This window comes from Callithrix jacchus, chromosome 19 (genome assembly GCF_049354715.1).
Source record: "Callithrix jacchus isolate 240 chromosome 19, calJac240_pri, whole genome shotgun sequence".
Classification (NCBI taxonomy): Eukaryota; Metazoa; Chordata; class Mammalia; order Primates; family Cebidae; genus Callithrix; species Callithrix jacchus.
This window is the reverse complement of record NC_133520.1, coordinates 17736516-17755684: the sequence shown is the minus strand read 5'-3', so window position 1 is coordinate 17755684 and position 19169 is coordinate 17736516. Positions and strand designations below refer to the sequence as shown.

The 19169-nt window shown below is 48.4% G+C and overlaps 1 protein-coding gene across 27 annotated transcripts in view; it reads left to right on the top strand.

The window, feature by feature from the left end:
- TRAF5 (TNF receptor associated factor 5) overlaps window positions 1-19169 on the top strand; it is a 46825-nt gene that overhangs the window by 448 nt on the left and 27208 nt on the right. For 4 of the 27 annotated variants that reach the window (XM_078356632.1, XM_078356629.1, XM_078356626.1 and 1 more), the window contains exons 1-2: window positions 48-153; window positions 4039-4152. The exons of 5 other annotated variants lie outside the window; for them this stretch is intronic. The gene's annotated coding sequence lies outside the window, so the exon portion shown is untranslated. Of the gene's footprint in view, window positions 1-47; window positions 758-1006; window positions 1126-4038; window positions 4186-10956; window positions 10975-17485; window positions 17593-18147; window positions 18243-19169 lie in introns of those variants that run through there. 18 more of the 27 variants (XM_078356630.1, XM_078356625.1, XM_008985272.6 and 15 more) reach the window with 14 other exon arrangements.

The following is a 19169-nucleotide window of genomic DNA, read 5'->3' as shown; positions in this document are numbered from 1 at the left end:
CCTTCCCCCCCGCCGCCCCCTCCCCCGCCCGCTGCCGGCCCCGCCCCAGGCCTCGACCCGCCTTGCCGCCCAGCGGGCCGCAGCCCCGGAGCAGCCCCGGAGCAGCCGAGCGCCTGCCGACTGGCCCCGCGGAGGCCGCGCGCCCAGCCCCACGTGAGTCCGGCGGTTCGCCGACCGGGGCACCCTCACGGCGGAAGGGCCGGGGTGGGGACAGCGACGAGCGCTTTTCGCCTCGTCTGAGTTACTCTGAAACCGAAAGCGCCTGCTGGCGGCGGGGAGGGCGCGAGGCGGCGGCTGGGCAGCGGGGGGCAGAGGGGCCCCAGCTCGCGGGAGACCGGCGGGGCAGGTGGCCGCCGACGGCCCGGGGAGAGCGGGTGCGGTTGGGAGAGAGGTGTGGCAAGGGCAGAGACCGGGGGTCCCGAGCTGGGGAGCTGGTCCAGAGGGCGGCTGAGGACCGGAGGGGCCGGGTTCCGTTGGGATGCGCCGGCGGGGAGGACCTTCAGGCACGCCCCGCACAGCCGCACTCAGACCAGGCCCGGGCCCCTCCCGCACCCGGAGGCACCCTCCGCCGTTGCAGGGCTTTCCAAGCAAAGCAACTCCAGAATGAAACTTCAGGATTGCAAGGAATGGAAGCCTCCACCAGCTGTTGGTTTGCGCTTCTTCCTTTAGAAAGCAGCTAACCCCCTCCCCAGAAGGCGAGCTCTGAGGAGCCTTGACGCAAACCAGAGCTCCCAGAGTTGAAAGGACTTGCTCAGAGGTACCCAGAAAATTCGCAGATTCTGAGTTCTCCGTACCAGATTGTCTCCACCTTGTTCCTGTTCTGCAGGATCTTGGTGGTTCTGAGAATTTTTGGTGATTATCAGGGCCACACGCTTGCTGCGGGTCCCACTGGGCCACTCCGGCCGGGCGACTTTCTCTGCTCGTTCTGCCTCCTCCTGCTAAGTTTCCATATTTGGCTATTTCAGATTTACTTTCATGAGAACTCAGTTATCTCGCTGTGGCAGGCAGAGCTGCCCTAGGCGAGCGTTGAGGTTGGTGAAAACAGGCAAAGCTCCCTGCTGGCGCTGCCCCTCCACACTCTACAGCCCTGGGCTTTGACCCACCTCCGGTGAGGATAGGCATCTGGTAACTAGTTTAATTCTGTAAATATTGATTGGGCAGCTGCTGTGTGAGAACTGGGCTGGGGCCAATGGAATAGGATTGTTTCCTCCAGAGATATTTGCATTTTAAGAGGGTTCTGGAAGACCTGAGATGCAGAGGAATTAGCTGAAGCATTTCTGGGAATAGAACAGTTCTGGGTGTGTGTGAGATAATTTTAGGCAGCAAAAGGCTGGGCTAGGACCTCTCAAATCCCAGTGCAGCTGCTCTGCCTTATATACTCACAAAGCTGAAAACAGGGGTGTTAATGTAATTGATGGTTTGGGTGGAAACACTTCCATTCCTAACTCTAATTTGAACTAGAGAGACAGAAATTGCTGCAGGAAAGATGGATGTAACATGGAGGTGGAAAACGCCTAGCTCCTGTAAAGGTTTTTGATTTTTTTACATTTACTGTTTTTGTTGTAAGTCTATGGAATGGATCAACTCTCAGATCCCTGGGTCCTGGATAGAGGCAGGAGGAAGTGTCTGCACCAGCATCTGGAGCAAGGGAAGTGATGGCAAAGGTGACTCCTCCCACCGCCTCTGAGCTGAGGCCTGTTGCCATAGGTAGAAAGGTGGTGTTTTTCTCCGTCAGCAGGCATCACCTGAGTCCCCAGTCAACTTGGGTAGTAGGGTGATGGAAAGAATGTGGAAAAGAGCTGCAGTCCACTGAACATCCTAACTATAGATAGGGACTGGGGTGTTTCAGTGGGGATGATTGGCACAGTGGGGAAGCTAGATGCCTCCGAGTCAGTCCTGTGAGGCTAGCAATGGGAAAGGCACCTCAGTATTGAGACGAACCTTCTGTGATTAGCTCAACTTTACTGTGGGGGACCTTGAAGGAAAAATAATTCTTTGTTTGTAAAGCTCATTCCTTTCCAAAGCATTTTCTCGTTGTTCTCATCGTTTTGTTCTCATTTTGTCCTCCATGATGCCCTCGTGAGTCTGAGCAGGCTTATTCTCTACATCTCCCAGATTGTGAGGATGAAGCACTGATAGGGTAAATAGGCCCCTGAGCTCCACTACTGGACCAGGCCCAGAGCGTGGAGGTGTCTGGTTCCCTTGCTCCAGGCCCCTCACCCTGGCTTTGCAGGCAGCCATTTCTGCCCACCTCCTCCTCAGTCAGAGGGATCAGCATGGGAACCCAGATTCTGATAATGCTTCTGTTGGAGAAAGTTCAGCTGGAGACTCTGACCTAACTGCCACAGGAAACAGGCATTCACTCTGTTAGCTCTGCCCAGCCAGGCAAGCCTGGGGCAAGACCCATGTCTGTTTTCACGTGTGTCTTGGAACCTGGCTTAGAGTAGGCCTAAACAGATGTTTGCTGAGTTGAATTGAATTCATTCAGGGTGCTGTCTTCCTTCGACTCTGGGCTGCCAGGGACAAGTGCTGGGTAGGCTTGGGAGAGACAGGTTGAGCTCCCAGCAGGACTTGCTTAGATCCAGAAATTAGAATAACACTGTACAGCTCACAAGTAGCCCATTTCATCTGATGAATCTCTCACTACCTCCTCAGGAGAAGGGAGAGGCACGTGCCATTCCTTCCATTTTACATGGTTGCAAGCTGAGGCTCAGAAGTGATTTGAAAGACCTGACAGCATGTAGGTATGAGGCAGGACCCAATCCCAAGTCTTCTTTCTCCAATTCCTTGCATTTCCCATAGTATCTTAACTAAAGGAAGCCAGGATTCTGGGCAGGAGGAGGATGAGAGAACTAGCAAGACATTCATCAAAAGCTGCCTGACATCTTTGTCACTGATCAGGGGTCAGTGGCTGACTCAATCTCTGTAGAGCTTTTTTTCTGCCTAGGTTGTGGCCTTTTTGGGGGTTCTGGATAGGAGTTCTAGCTCCCACAGAGGTGTAGCAGGTGAGTATCTGTGTGTGTTGGGGCAGAGGGGAGCACGCTGCAGGGCAGAGGCAGTCCTCAGAGCTGGTAGGCCCCTGCTGCTGCTGCCACCCAGGAGTGGGCCAGCATGAATTTGTTGCCTTGCCCAGAGGAAAGCTTTATTTGAAGGATCACACAGCAGCCTTGACCCATATGGCCTCTAGCAAGTCCTATCTTGTGAAAAAGTGGCATTGAGGACCAGGCAGGATATAAAAGTGAAAATACTCATTTCCCCTTCCAGACAGAGGAATTCAGTCTGTTCACAGTGACAGTGATGAGCAGGTTTTGCCTATTGGTTCCTGGAGGCAGGCGGTGGTGCATGCTTGGATTGTGCTATAGTAAAAGCAGTTTACATGCAAATGGTCTGTGTACTGTGCCGGACCCATGTGATGTGTAGGTCTTGGAGACCCAGTATTAAGTGACAAAGCCCAGTAAATGTACTCCCAGGATATGTACGTGGAGCGAGAGCTGCCATCTTACTCACTTTCAGCAGAGCCCCATGTCTCATTTCTTGACACACAGGCTCCATCAACTTCCCTCCTTACCAATTCAGAACATTCCTGAATTTTTTCCATGGCTTCTTTTTTCTCTCTCAAGGAGGAAGTGCTCTCCTCCAGATCAAGGTGAGAGCACCTTCTCCACCTACACTCCCAAGTCAGCTCTCTCCTCATCCCTCTGAGGCAGGTTCCCTCTATCCCTCCCTCCCGAAGACTCCTTTCCTCACCCACAAGCTGTTTCCTGTTAATAAGAAAACTTGATGTTTCCTCAGTTCCTCTTCTCTTTCTTTCACTGGCGAGCTTCTGGAGTGTCCAGCTCTTGCCCTTGCTCCTCACTCCTGCAACTGCTGTGCTGCTCTGATTGTCCAGTGTAGGTTTCCAGGACCTGATACTCCTCAGTCGCCAGCCCATACCAGCCCACGCTGCAGCTATTGCTTATCTCCTTGAAGGCTGCCACCCTGTCCCCACCAGCGTTCCCTTCCTTGACCTCCAGCTTCTTGTCCTTCTCTGTCCTGCAGGTGCAGGTGGGGCCAAGGCTGGGCCCTCGGCTGGATTTGGATTGCCTTTCCACGTGGCTGCAGAGGAGCCTCCCTCACACATAGCCTAGTCAAGACCTGCTACTTTCACTAATGGTATAGTGGAGACAGTGTGGACTTCAGAATCTGGTGGGCCTGGGTTCAAATCTGGATTTATGATTTGCTGGTTGTAGTTGTATAATCTGGGCAAGTTGCCCAACTTCCATAGTGTCTGTGTTCCCACAGGTAAATGGAAATAGTAATGTCTGCCACTTGGTGTTGCTAGAAAGATTAAATGAGTCAATATATATACGGACCCTGGAGTCTGGCAGATATTCAGTAAAAGTGGTTTTCTCCTTCCATGTGGTTAATAGCCACAGAGCATTGTGGGTTTCTGGGGAGCTGGAAAATGCATGCCTAGCCTAAAGGCATTCACATTTAAATTAAAAACCAGCAGAAGAACTGTTGTATGTCAGAGTAGACCATCATTTAAACTAGATGATTGCTGCCCCTTTGCAATCTCTGGAACAGGTAGACCTCAGGGGCCAGGGTAGAGAAGCTGGGCCGGGACAGGGTATGGGGGACATAAGCTGGGATGAGTCCTTGGCAGGCAGGGAGGGTAGGTAGACTCGGAGGCTGGGGCCCCATGGTCCAGGTTTCAATGGTAGGATTCTAGTTTTCAGGACTTGTGGGCAGAGCAAGTGGCAGCTTTGGAGGAAGAGTAGTGCTTGGCAGAGAACCAACACAGGAAGAAATAAAATAGATTTGGGAAACAAAAATACAGGTCACCACGAGCAGACTAGTTAGTTACTTTAGTGGGATCCAGTGTGAAGGTACAGCAGGATGAGGTTGACTTGATGCAAAGCCCCCACCCAGAGCCCTTTCTGTTCTCCCATACTAGGGTGAATGGCTTAGAACAGCCAGGCTGTGTTCTGAGGCTTCTGTTAGGGTGGTCCTTAGCCCTGGAGGATGGAGGCAGGTGGGTGGGGCTAAGCTAAGCAGCAACCATGAAGGTCCCTCTGTCTTCAAGATTTTAGGATTTCTGAGGGAAAGGCTGGGTTGATAACTATGATGCAACCTAGGAAAACTTAACCATGCCTCCCTGGGTTAAAGGCAGAATAATTTAATATAAAGCAAAGGCTTACATGCTAAGCAGATGCAGAATGAAAGAAGTGATTAACACATTGGGGGAAGTTATTCCAGGAATAACTCAGTAGGGAGTGAGAGGGATATAGACAGGAGAAATGGAGGGGGAATATTGGACTTGAGCAAAAGTATTTTAAAAAGATGAAGATTTTCGTCACCCTTAATGAATGGGAAGTAGATTATTTGGAAGCAGACTGATTTCCTTATGTTAAGGTGTTTTATTTCAAAAACCAATACTTTGGGCTGTTGTCTCAAATATTCTGTACCATTCCCCCAGACCTTCCTTAGAGGTTTCTATTGCCAGGTATTAGCTGTGGACAGCCAGAGACAAAGCTCTTTCCTCACTTCCTTGATACTAACAGTTCCCATCGGGCCTATGTATGACTTTAAGTAGTTCCCTTTCACTTCACTTACACTGGATCTTTCTAACAAGTGGACCTCTTTAGCCCTCATCCCTTCTACCTCATAACAGCAGCGCTAGATTTTCTCATCATCAATTCTGTTCAAGCCTTGTTACATAGCTCTAGGTCCTTCTCTTTTGTTATTTTGTTTTGTTTTGTTTTGAGACAGGGCCTTGCCCTGTTTCTCAGGCTGGAGTGCAGTGATGCGGTCTCAGCTCACTGTAACGACCGCCTCCCAGGTTCAAGTGATTTTCTCACCTCAGCCTCCTGCATAGCTGGGATTACAAGCCTCCTACTGCTGTGTGGCCCTTTGAACCCCTCAACCTCCATTTTCCTCATTGGGAAAAGAGGAATCGTAATTCTTGCTCGTAGGTCTCAATGGTGACTGAAGACCAAAGGAAATGATGTTGTTGCTCATTCCATCCATCCTTAAAATGGAGCACCTCCTTTATGTAAGGCAGTGAGTGAGCTGTGGAGACTAAGACGTGAGTGTGATGTGGTGGCTTTGATGGTAGACAAGCCTGAATCCCTAGCCAGCAGTTGCCAGCTGTGGTACCTCAAGCACATTGTGTCACCCCCCTAGCTCTGGGTTCCCCTTCTATAAAATATGAAGATGAATAATACAGTGAGTACCTGTAAACATGAGGCTGCTGTGTGGATTAAGTGGAACAACCCATATATAGCTCCTATGGTATCTAGCACCCCATATGGGCACCCCAAGTGGCAGCTATTAATTGACTCAGATATTTGAGTGCTTCCTCTGCATCAGCACCTTGAGAAAGGTAAGCCACAATCCCACTGCTTTCTCTGTGCTGAGGAATTACATAAACAATTAATTACATTCCCAGCAAGTCCTGTTAAAGAGCAGTACAGGTGGTTAAAGGGCATGTCATAAGGGAGGGGGACCCTAACTTGACGGAGGAGGCACACAGAGGCTTAGCTGCATTAGTGAGGCTTCATCTGGGCTTGGATGAGTTTAGCTCAGCAAGAAGTGGGGAGAGAGGAAAAGATGTTTCTGGCAGAGACAACAGCTTGAGGAAAGGGAGACTCAGCCTTAGGGTGAAGACTGTAAGCAGGGAAGGTTCTCTGCTCATATGGGGAGTGGCCAAAGGATCAGGAATCCAGGAGAGGTGGAGGGCAGGTGAAAAGACTGGCCTAATTCAGAGGTTACCTCTGCCACCACCCTGGCAGGGAAGGGGCAGAGCAGGGGCCCCATGCAGGGAGATTCGCAGTGTGGTAGCAGGAAATAGAGGTGATCTGGTCTGATGATTTCTGTTTTTTTTCTGTGCAGTAGGAAGTAGAGTTTCCTGGTGAGACTGGAGGGAGTAGTCAAGGTTTGCAGAGGACAGAAAGGTTTAAAATCAATATTGGACAGAGTGAGCTGAGAGGGAAAAACTGGCTTTGTGCTGTGTTATTGTGTTGGCATGATGAAGTCTCTGGAAAGGACTCTGGCAAATGGGATTTGAGATCTCTGGCACCTTGTACAATGCCTGGCACCTAAGCAAAGGCCCCATAAATGTTGGTTGCACTGGATGGTTGACTGGTCACCTTGTACAATGCCTGGCACCTAAGCGAAGGCCCCATAAATGTTGGTTGCACTGGATGGTTGAGTGGTCACCTTGTACAATGCCTGGCACCTAAGCGAAGGCCCCATAAATGTTGGTTGCACTGGATGGTTGAGTGGTCTACCTTTATACATTTTTCTTGGCATTCCCCTCTTTCCCAGGTGCCTGCTACCCTTGGGCTAAAGCTTCCCACTTGCCACCTCCCCAGAGGCTACATCACATTACTGTAACAGAGGGAAGCATTGCTCAGGCTTTACTCTCCAGCCACAGGTGGCTACACTGTCTCCCCGCCCCTTACAGTGACTCCCCAACTCCCACCCCAGGTTTTCCATCATGAGCCAGCCTTGCCCTCTCCAGCTGGGACTGGTAGAATTTTAGGACTTACAAACAGGTGAAATGAAAAGGTTTAGGCAGTGAGAACCATGCTTAGCAGGAGAGAGGCTATTTTGCTTTCTGGAGAATAGCTGTTACAGTCGTTCTGTAAGTATTTACTAAACACCTATCATGTGCACTGTTTTTTGTTTTGTTTTTGAGATGGAGTCCTGCTCTGGCATCCAGGCTGGAGTGCAGTGGTGTGATCTCGGCTCACTGTAACTTCTGCTTCCCTGGTTCAAGCGATTCTTGTGCCTCAGCCTCCCAAGTAGCTGGGATTACAGGCCTGTGCCACCATGCCTGGCTAATTTTCATATTTTTAGTAGGGACAGGGTTTCACCATGTTGGCCAGACTGGTCTCGAACTCCAGACCTCAAGTGATCTGCCGGCTTTGGCCTCCCAAAGTGCTGGGATTACAGGCATGAGCCATCACTCCCAGCCATGTGCACTGTTTTATGTGTTGAGACCTCAGTACCCAAAGAAACAATCCTTGCTGTGATGGAGCTTATACTCTATTCCGATAGGGGAAGACAGAGAGTAAAGACATGAACAAGTAATATGTTAGGCAGTAGTAAGAGCACTGGAGCAAAATGCAGCAGAAGATGGGTCTGCCAGGGATGGTGTGTTTTCTATGTAGGGTGGTCAGCAAAGACCTCCCATGTGAGGTAACATTTAAACAGATTCCTAAAGTGAAGGAACAAGCCCTTCAGATATCAGGATGAAGAGTATTCCAGGCAGGGGGAGGCAAGCAGAAGTCTCTTCTGCTGTTTAAGAAGAAGCAATGTGTTGCCAGAATGAGTGGACAAGGGGGAGGGCACCAGGAAGTGAGGACACAGAGAAAAGAGGGGCAGAGAAATGGAGGGACCTGACCTCCAAGGACACTGGCTTCTACCCTGAGTGCAATGGGGCCTTTGGAGCTGAGGAGCAGCAGAGATAGCTTCTGTTTTTAAAAGGATCACTCTGACTGCTGGGTTGTGAGTGGGCTGTAAAGGAGCAAGGCAGAGCAAGAGACCAGCTAGGAGACTGATGCTGTAACCACTGGGGAGATGGTGGCAGCTTAGGCCAGGGCGATTATGCTGACAGGGGCGAGGAGGAGATGGGGGATATGTTGGGAAGGAAGACTTAATGGGATTTGGTGTTGTGAGATGGAGAGTAAGAGGCGCCAAGGATAACTCCAAAATTTTTGGTCCAAGTGACGCGGTGATTGGTGATACTGTTTCACTGAGATGGAGGAAGGCTATGGGAGGAGCAGGTAGGTGGGGATTGGATGTGTTAAGTTAGTGATGCCTGTTAAGCGTGGTGGCATGGGCTGAGCAGTAGAGCACGTCTGGGGCTCAGGACAGAGGTCCATATTACAGATAGAAATCAGGGCATTGTTAGCCATACATGATAAGGCCAGGAGCTGGGACATGCTTACCCAGAGATGGGTATAGATAGAAGAGAGCAGGTCCAGCACCAGCCCGGGGCTCCAAGAGATAGGAGAAAGTGACCTAGAAGCTGCCATGATGACCTGACTGGTGCTCCTCACACTGTCATGAGCTGTGGAATCTAGCCTGTGAATTTGCTAGAAAATCAGATTCTAGTTGCTACTGAGAGATCATGATACTGAAGTGTATTAATCAAGGAAGGCTAAACTATTCTAACAAATGGGTCCCCCAAACAAAGGTCTTTTCCTTTGGGGTAAGGTGTCCAAGCCAGCATTTTCGTCATGCTCCAGAGAAGATTCTTAGCAGGGCATCTGCAGTCCTGACTGCTCAGAGAGCTGCTGCTATAGTTTTGTGCATACGCATGATCCCTACGTTGACTGAAAACTTCTTGGGACAGGAGCTGTCTGGTAACCCACTCTGCCCCACTCCCATAATAGAATAAGGCACAGGCCTCTGCATGTGACCGGCACTGAATAAAGCTGGCTAGGAGGACAGGGTGGACGTGCATGGTGGTTAAGTGCTTTATTTATTATCACACAGGAACTGTGTAATAGTAATTTATGTGGATTAACCCATTTAATCTTAACTCCAAGCCTTTGTAGCAGGTACTATTATTGTCCCTCCCCCCCACTTCTTTTTGAGACAGAATCTCACTCTGTTGCCCAGGCTGCAGTGCAGCGGTGCAATCTCAGCTCACTGCAACCTCCACCTCCTGAGTTCAAGTGATTCTCCTGCCTCAGCTTCTCAAGTAGCTGTGATTACAGGTGTGCACCACCATGCCTAGGTAATTTTTGTATATTTAGGAGAGATGGGCTTTCACCATGTTGCCCAGGCTGGTCTTGAACTCCTTAGCTCAGACAGTCTGCCTGCCTTGGCCTCCCATATTGTCCCATTTTCTAGATGAGGAAGGGATGACACAGGTAAGTGAATGGCAGAAGGGGTTGAACCCCAGCAGTCTGGCTCTGGAGCTGGTCTCTAACCAGTGGGATGTGGTGCGTTTTCTGCCAGCTGTGAGGAGCATTGGCTTTGGAGTCGGAAAGTCTGTATTCAAATCCCTGCGCTCACGCACTAGCTGTGTGATTTGGGGAAAGTTGTTTAACAGCTTGAGGCCTTGGACTCTTCATCAGGAATATGATGATGATAGCAGTATTGCCACAGGGTTAGTGTGGAACTGTGTATGATACTGTATGTAAAGTGCAGGCTGGAAATTACTAATACATGTCAGGTTTTATTACTATCATTATTATTATTATTATTATTTTGAAAAAACAAACTGTGGATCCCCTAGGACTGAGGGAATGTGTTCTCTTTCTGGGTCCACAGTGGGGCATAGTTTTAAGGGCAAGAACTTCCCAGCGCCATGCCTCCCTCCCATCTCTCTCCATCCAGGAGATTTGACAATTTATGTTTGAACTTCGTGGGCGCAGGAAGAAACTAAGTCAGTCCCTCCAGTGGAAGTTCTAAAGAACTGCTTTCATTGGCCAGGGGTCTTAGAGAAGGTGGGGGTTTCTCCCAGGTTAAAAGTCCCCTTCTTCCACACCCCTTCGGACTCCATGACTGGGTACCCTTCCACGAACACTCCCTTCGTGGAAGCCATCTTTCTCTCTCCTGGATTTCCCCTCTGGAGTCCCCTTCCACATCTCTCATGGAAGCCTGTCTTCCCCTCCTAAACTCCATCTCTCTCTATTCCCTTTCACTCAGTGAGGAAGCTGCTTTTCTCTCCTGGATTCCATCTTTCTGGATTCTCTCACTCAGTATGAGAGTTAGCTGTTTTCTTTCTCTCTCCTCCTGTTTCTGTCTTTAAATGAATCACTTTCTATAAACACTTTTAAGTCCGGCATTTACTGCGCACTGTGCTGTGGTCCCCTCTCTCATTCTTGAGAGAGCAGGAGACTAAAAACCTGGAGAAACATCCTCTCAGGGGAGCTGAGGGCACCCTGAACCCCAATATTACAGGACTAGCCAGAAGAGCTTCCAGAGGCCTGCGGATCATAGCAAAACCAACAGGCCCTGCTTCGATCAGAACAGGTATTCTATATACTCTTTTATTTATTGATGTTTCTGCATGAAGTTCACTTTGGTGGGTTTCACTGTGGAACAGTGAAACTCTTGGCTTCCTGATCCATTAAGTCCTTCTAGAGCCGACTGGCTCAGTTGTTCGGGGAAGGGCAGGGGTATTCCACTCCCCCAATTCTACCTACTTTTCTTGGATCTCCTCTCTGGGCTCCCCATCTGCTCTCCCTCTTCTGCTACCCTGATCAGGCCATGAGTCCCAACAGCCCGAAGGCTACATTTTTCAAGCCAGACTCTAGGATGTCTGTCTGTGTGTGGTCCAGGCACCTGGGGTGTACCTGGGGTGTACCTGGGGTGTGCCTGGGGTAGCCGATCCCAGGAAGCCTCTCTCTGCTTCCTCCACGGACTGGGCCAGAGCCGGCCTTGCTGCCAGGTGGGAGGGGATTACCCTGTGTGCCTCTCACAACACGTGCCCCAGCCACAGCCCTCCCAGCTCGGGCAGTAGGCAGCTGGCAGTATATCACACGTCTGTCATCAGCCTTGGAGATATAACTTTACACAAAGGCAGCTGTGAGTGAGCATTTGTGGGAAAGTGGGTGCCAACTAGAATGATGCCGACCTTTGGTAGCCAAAGTCACCACAAGGTTGAGCCACAGTTTCTAAATACTCATTGGTATTTCTGTTCTGTAGCCCATCTAGGGTGGTGTCAGGTTTCTCCCCTTTCCTCAGAGTACCCTTATGCCAATGGGGGGTGGAGCTGGGCAAAGTCCAGGTTCACTCCTCACTTGAAAAGCCTTCTAAATTCCAAGCTCAATCTAAACTGTTGTCTGTTGGCTGTGCAGCCAAGCTCGAGGGGCCACTGGAGGCTCATTCACAAGTGTTTGTGCTCTTTGTACTTGTCTTTGTTTCTTTTGTTTTTGTTTTTTGAGATGGAGTCTTGCTCTGTTACCCAGGCTGGAGTGCAAAGGTATGATCTCAGCTCACTCCAGCTTCCACCTCCCGGGTTCAAGTGATTCTCCTGCCTCAGCCTCCTGAGTAGCTGGGACTACAGGGGCATGCACTGCACTTGGCTAATTTTTGTATTTTTAGTAGAGACGGGGTTTCGCCATGTTGGCCAGCTCTTGAACTCCTGACCTCCACTGATCTGCCTGCTTTGGCCTCCTAAAGTGCTGGGATTACAGCTGTGAGCCAGTGCGCCTGGCCTCTTTTTATAAAAGGCACACCCACCTGCATTTGGGAATGCAGTTGAGGTGGCAGTAGGCAGCCTTTCTAATGAGGAGAATCCTTTCAATGAGGAGAAGTTCTTGAGCTGAATCAAGAACAAAGGGCAGAAGGCTGACCCAGCCTTGGGAAATCCTCCTGGAGTGGGATGCTAACAAGGAGCCTCCGAGAGGTGTGGTTCAGAGCTGGGAGGAGAACCGCAAATACAGAACCTTAGGGCCAAGGGATCAGGGAGTTTCAAGAAGGAAGTGCCAAATGTCACATAAAGGGCAGGAGGGTTAGGAGAGACTAGTCAGCAAGTGTGATGATGCAATTACAGTTTAGATCATCGAACTAACATAATATGTTTTCCCAGACTACAAATGGCCTCATATACTACATCCCCAGATGATTTGGGCCTGCCACCTTATTCCAGGTAGAGTACAGATGAGCTTGGGAGGGCCAGGAAGGCTTCAGAGAGGCGCTGATGAGATCTGGTAAAGAACACAGATCTGTGGGTGCCACCTGGAAGGTGTGTTTCCATCCGGCACTGCTCTGGAGCTGGGAATGGGAGGTAGAGGGACAGGGGGAGAAAGAGGTTGATGGGGAATTGCAGGGCTGAGGATGGAGAATGGGCTGGAGCTCCAGGGGCTGGGGAATTTGGGCCTACTGTGCCGCATTTTTGTTTCCTTATCAGTGTCTGCCTATGTAGATTCCTAGCCAAGAAATAATTTACAAAAAGTGACCGAATGAATAAATGTTTAGTGCGAGATAGTCCAGTGTAACCATGAATTCAAAATTGGGTGAAATGAGAAGGCAAATGCATGTCAGGCAGTCAGGTTTTCTCAGAGTGGGGGACATTGATGGAGGGACTCAGGGGCAAGTGCTTAATAATATTAAGAGCCCCTGTGACACTTCTCTGCTGTACTACTATAAGCACTTCATGCAGATGGGGTCAGCAAACTTTTTCTGTAAAGAACCAGGTAGTAAGTATATATTGACTTTGTGGGCCATATGGTCTGTGGGGCAACTGCTCAGCTCCTCTGCGGTATCACATAAACACCCATAGACGATATATAACTGAATGAACATGGCTGTGTTCTAATAAAACTTTATTTATAAAACATGTGACGGGCCAACCCCAATGTATATAGTATTGACTTATTTAATCTTCAGAAGTTCTATGTGATAACTACTGTTATCATTATCACCATTTTATTTTTGGTATTTTTTTTTCTTTTTTTTGAATTACTGTGAGTCCTACTTTTTAAATTTAGTTTTATGGGTGTGTATTAGATGTATATGGGCTACATGAGCTGTTTTGATATGGGCATACCATGCATAAAAATCTTGTCAGGGTAATGAAGTATCCATTATCTCAAGCATTTATCATTTCTTTGTGTTACAAACATCCAATTCTTTTAGTTATTTTTAAATTTACAATAAATTATTGTTGACTATAGTCACCATTATCAAATACCAGATTGTATTCTATATGATCACTCCGACTATATTTTTGTGCCCATTAATCATCCCCTCTTCCTCTCCCCAACACTTTCTCTACCTCACAACTACCCTTCCCAGCCTCTAGTAACCATCCTTCTGCTCTCTAGCTCCATAAGTTCAATTGCTTTCATCTTTAGCTCCCACAAACAAGAACATGTGAAGCTTGTCTTTCTGTGCCTGGCTTATTTGACTTAACATGATGTCCTCTAGTTCCATCCGTATTGCAAGTGATAGGATCTTGTTCTTTCCTATGGCTGAATATTGTGTATATGTACCAAAAGTTCTGTATCCATTCATCCGTTGATAGACACTTAGGTTGCTTCCAAATCTTGGCTCTTGTGAACAGTGCTGCAGTAAACCTGGGAGTGCAGATATCTCTTCAGTATTCTGAATTCCTTTCTTTGGAGTATATACCCAGCAGTGGGATTGCTGCATCATATGTAGTTGTGTTTTTAGTTTTCTGAGGAACCTCCATACTGTTCTTTATAGAGGCTGTACTAATTTACATTCCCACCAACAGTGTACGAGGTCCCTTTACTCCATATCCTTACCAGCATTTCATTATCAACACAGATGAAGAAATGGAGAAGCATAGAGACTAAGTAATTTGCCTGAGGTCACATGGCTATAAGGGGTATGGGCAGGATTTGAATCCAGGCAAGTCTACTCCAGAGTCCATGGTGGACTGCCATACCATGCTGACTCTTGGAACCTTGGAGGGGCAGGGAGGAACCCCAGCTCCTCATCCCCTGAGGGCCTCCTCACTACCTGGCAGTAGGACCTCTCCAAGCTTCCATTTCCTCACTCAAAAAATGGGGAATAATGATAATATATATATCATATCATATATCACGCTGTTTTCTATGCTGGAGTACAGTGGCACCATCATAGCTCACTGCAGCCTTGACCTCCTGGGCTCAAGCAATTCTCCCGCCACAGCCTCCTGAATGGCTGGGATTACAGGCTTGAGCCACCACACCAGGCTAAGGTGTTAAAATGAGCTAATGCCTATAAATTAGCTGTCTCTGTACTTGGACATAACCTCACTACTTGTAATCCTAACCCATATCCGATTCCAGCACTTAGGCTCCATTCACATCTTTTCATACCCTTCCCTTGCCCTCTGCCTCCATCGGAACTCTCCTAGATTGCCTTCACTGCCCTTTCTCACCATATCCTCACACTAACTCTGAGTTTCCACATTAATTATTGAGTTATCTGGGTTATTGGGTACTCTGTTCTGGAGACTAATGAGGATAGCACTGCCCTTGAGGAGCTCAAGGAATTGTCCCTAGGTAGCAGTGGAGACTGTTACAGAGCTGGAGCCAAGGATGGGTGCCGAGCACACTGGCCTTGAGCAAGGCTTCCTAGTGGAGAAAGCTGCTGTGTGGGAAGATCAGTAGAGCTTTCTTTGTTATTTTTTCCGCTTGGTCTATGGTCTGTGTTCTGAGAGCAAATCTAAAGGTCTCCTAGATACCTTAAAAGTACCACCTGGAGTCAGGTGGACTCCACATGGTTCCAAGGAAGAGAGTTCCACTAAAGGCATCCCTATAAGTGTGACTGACTTGAGGCAGCGGCAGCCTCGGTCAGGCCAGTGTGGGTGTGCAGCCCAGGGGGTTGGGGGAAGAGGGATGCCCTTCAGCCTTTGTGCGCCCGTCTACTCACCGATAGTGCTTGCTGCACTGCCAGGAGAATGGGGAACTTGGAGAGAAGTCACAGTTCTCTTTAAAGGAATTAAAATTATACTCACATCATTTTTTGTCCTGTTTCCAAGACAACTTTCTTCTGAGAAACCATAAGGAAAAGCAAAGAAAAGACACCCTTATCTCTCTGCCTTTAAGACATCAAAGTTATCCTGGGGCCAGGACGGTACATTGGTAGACTATGGTCACATGTTGTCTGGCTGTTTGTGGTGTCACCTGGTCTCTACATGAACTCCCAGAGATATAGGAAAACAGCCTTATTGGTTCTCCCTTTCTCCAAGACCTTCTTTTTCTGACTTGCCTGGTTAAAGGGATTTCTTCTTCAATTTTTGAGGGAAGACTTCTCTGGGCTGTCACAGACAGAAGTTTTGGAAAAACTTTGAGATCTTTTCAGTTCTCCCTTGTGCCAGGAGGATAGCATAAGAGATAAAGTGCTTTCCCCTCCTCCCTCCTCCCCCTCCCAATTCCCTTCCCCCTCCTCCCTCCTCCCCTTCCAGCTCTCTTCCTCCTTCTTCCCTTCCCCCTCCTCCCCCTCCCCTCCTCCTTCGTCCCCCTCCCCTCCTTCCTCCTCCTCCTCCCCTCCTCCCTCCTGTCTGTCCCCTCCTCCCTCCTCCCCCTCCCCTCCTCCTTCCTCACCCTCCCCTCCTCCCTCCTCCTCCTTTCCCCTCCTCCCTCTTTCCCCCCTCCCTCCTCCCCATCCTCCCTTCCTTTCTTCCTCCCTCCCTTCCTCCCTCTTTCCCTTTCCCTTTCCCTTTCCCATTCCCTTTCCTTTTTCCCCTTTCCCTTTCCCTTTCCCTTTCCCTTTCCCTCCCCTCCCCTCTCCTCCCCTCCCTCCCCTCTGCCTTCCCCTCTTTCCCCTTCCCTCCCCTCCCCTCCCCTTCCCTCTTTCTCTTCTCTTCTCCTCTTCTTTCTCAAGTTAGGGTCTTTCTCCACCACCCAGGCTGGAGTGCAGTGGCATGAACATGGCTCACTGCAGCCTTGACCCTCCCAGGCTCAAGCAATCTTCCTGCCTCAGCCCCCCCAAGTATCTGGGACTACAGGAGTACACCACCACACCCTGCTAATATTTGTATTTTCTGTAGAGATGGGGTTTTGCCATGTTGCCCAGGCTGGTCTCATACTCCTGAGCTCAAGCAGTTCCTGCTTTGGCCACCCCAAGTGTTGAGATTACAGGCATGAGCCACTGTGCCCAGCTCACCCACCTTTTTTTTTTTTTTTTTTTTTTTTTTTTTGCTTCCTGTTGTACCTGGAAGAGCAGAATCACAGGATTCAAGGCCAGCTATGATGTTGAGAGGGAAACTACCTATCCTAGCAGCAGAGCATCTGGAACCCACCCAGGGCATCTTGGGCTTGGACATTTTAACTTTTCTTTATCACCAACCGCAATCTCTCCTCTTTAAGCCCAGGAACCACTGGTGGGCCTTGGATGGGTTTGGGGAATAACATATTTTATCCTTCCCATGCTACTGAAGTGGGTATTAGGCAGTGGGCCAACACTGCCAGCAAGACTGAGCAGAGCTGAGAAATGGACAGTTTGCCTTCTAGCAGCCCATCCACAGAGAGAGGGGTCATCTGGCATCGTTAGATCTGCGGAGGAGCACCAGTCACTGTTGAGATGCTGCCCACCACCCAGGGATGGGGGAGAGATCCACTGGCTTCCCCCTCTTCCCACCCTTCCAACCCCAGTGCCTCTCACTGGCTGAACCTAGGCAGAAGCCTGGGAGCCTGGAAAACAATTTGTGGCATCAAATTTCACCCAACATCATGGCGCAGGCCTAAGCAGAGCAAGAATGAGTGGATCTGAGCAAACAGGCAAATGACTGGCATGTTCCCTTAATTCCACTTGAGCTGTGCAGTTAATTACTAACCATTCTAGAATGTTTGTGATACTGGGAAATTCTTTAATCTCCCTCATCTAGAAAAGGCCTCCTTTTTCTTCAAGACCAGCTGAGATTCTTCTCTGTGAAGTCAGCACAGACACCCAGAAATTGTTAGCTAGCCCCAACGTCGGCTGTACCAGCTCTTTGTCTAGATCTGTTTGTGGTACTTGCTACTGGGATATTGTAATTCATCATTTTTGTGCCTTATTTCTTCTGTCCTTGGAGGGCCCCAAGGGCAGATGCAACATCACAGCCTCTGCATTCTCAGGACCTAACCCAGGATCATTGCAGGGATGTGCAGATGAGTGGGCTGTGGGGGTGTCCTGCCCAAGCTTTCATAAATGGTGAGTGGTAGAGCAGATAGAAGTCTCTGGTCCTGTGCCCTTTTCACTCTAGGATTTCATCTGTAGTAATCAGTAATTCCCCAAGAGTCAGAATTTGAAAATCCTGGAGACAAAGTTTGTGGACTTATTTCTTATGCATTATAATATAATATATAAAAAACATTCCCCAATTTTTCAAATCTTCATTAATCCAAACTGGATGTTGTAGGGGGCGGGTATGGAGGTGGTATGGACAGACAGACCAGGATCTACCTTTCTTTGTTAAACCTTTCTTAAACTCTGCAAAATATATGTCCTTTTTGTTGTAACTGAAGGCTAAGCTCACACTGCTGCAGAATGTGAGAATGTTTATTACATTTTCCTCATAAATGAATCGATAGAGATATGTAAGTAAGGAATTTAAATGGTGGCATCCACAGCTTTCCTTTGAAATTCCTAAAAAATTCTCATGGAAAAGATGCATCAATTTATTAAACAAGAAGATGGCATTTCAAAGAAACTCAGCAAGAGTTCTTAGGGAATATATGGGATATAATTTTCTCTTGTCTCTTTCAGCTTGAGTTAGCAACTCTTCAGTAGGATACCACACTGTACATCCCATTGATGGCAGGAATAAGAATGCCACTGACTGCAGAAAGATGATATATAAGGTCTATATTTAGCAGTTTTGATTTTTTTTCCCCCTGATTTGCAAGAACTGAACTTCTTTGCTGTTTCTGTTATGTAAGCTATTATACACAAAGAGGAAAGATTTTAATAAAATGGAGTGCTTACTCATTTCGACTAAATAGCTGTCTGGGAAAGACAGAGTGCCAGCTGAAAGTACCTAGTTAATTAGATACATATGTTCGTTAGTAAAGAAGCATCAGCCTTTCTGGTTCTGCTCTTGGGCTCTCTCATGTCAGTGAACGCAGTGGGTCCAGGCTTGAGAAAGCTTCAGAAGAAGACAGACCCTGCCCTGGGAGTCATCACAGCTCTATTTATATACCAGAACTTCACCCAGAAAGACCTCAAGTCCACATCTCATAACCGAACATAAATGCTTATTTTTTTTACAATGTGTAGTGAGATTAAAAACTCAATTTCATAAAAACAAGTACAGGACAATAACTATCTTAGAGAGTAAACAAGATCAGTGAATGACTTAGGCCTGTTGAATAGGTCTGGAAAATACACACATGGAGGGGGAGGAAGGATGGGGCATTCAGCCCTCTGCTGGCTATTCAGCAGGAGCAAGGAAACTGAGAGTCTCATGTGCTGGGCCTGCTAGGACAAAGCTGTCAGGACATGGGCCCACACAGCAGCCTAGTAAGGCAGTGGTTTCCAAAATGTGCTTCAAGGGCCCCTGGGGTGCTGGAGTAGCTCTTACTAGGAAAGCACTTAATGGGCTCTTACTTAGTTCAGATGAGTTCAGGTAAGAGCCAGTTGTGTGCATCTCTCTCCCAACTCCAGTTCAGTGACATCTCGCATTGTTACCTTGAAATTAGCCATAGTGGAAGTATTTAACTACAGAAATTTGCAAATGCTACAAACTGAAGCCATCCCCCAGTCAAGCAGATCTATTTATTTATGTATTT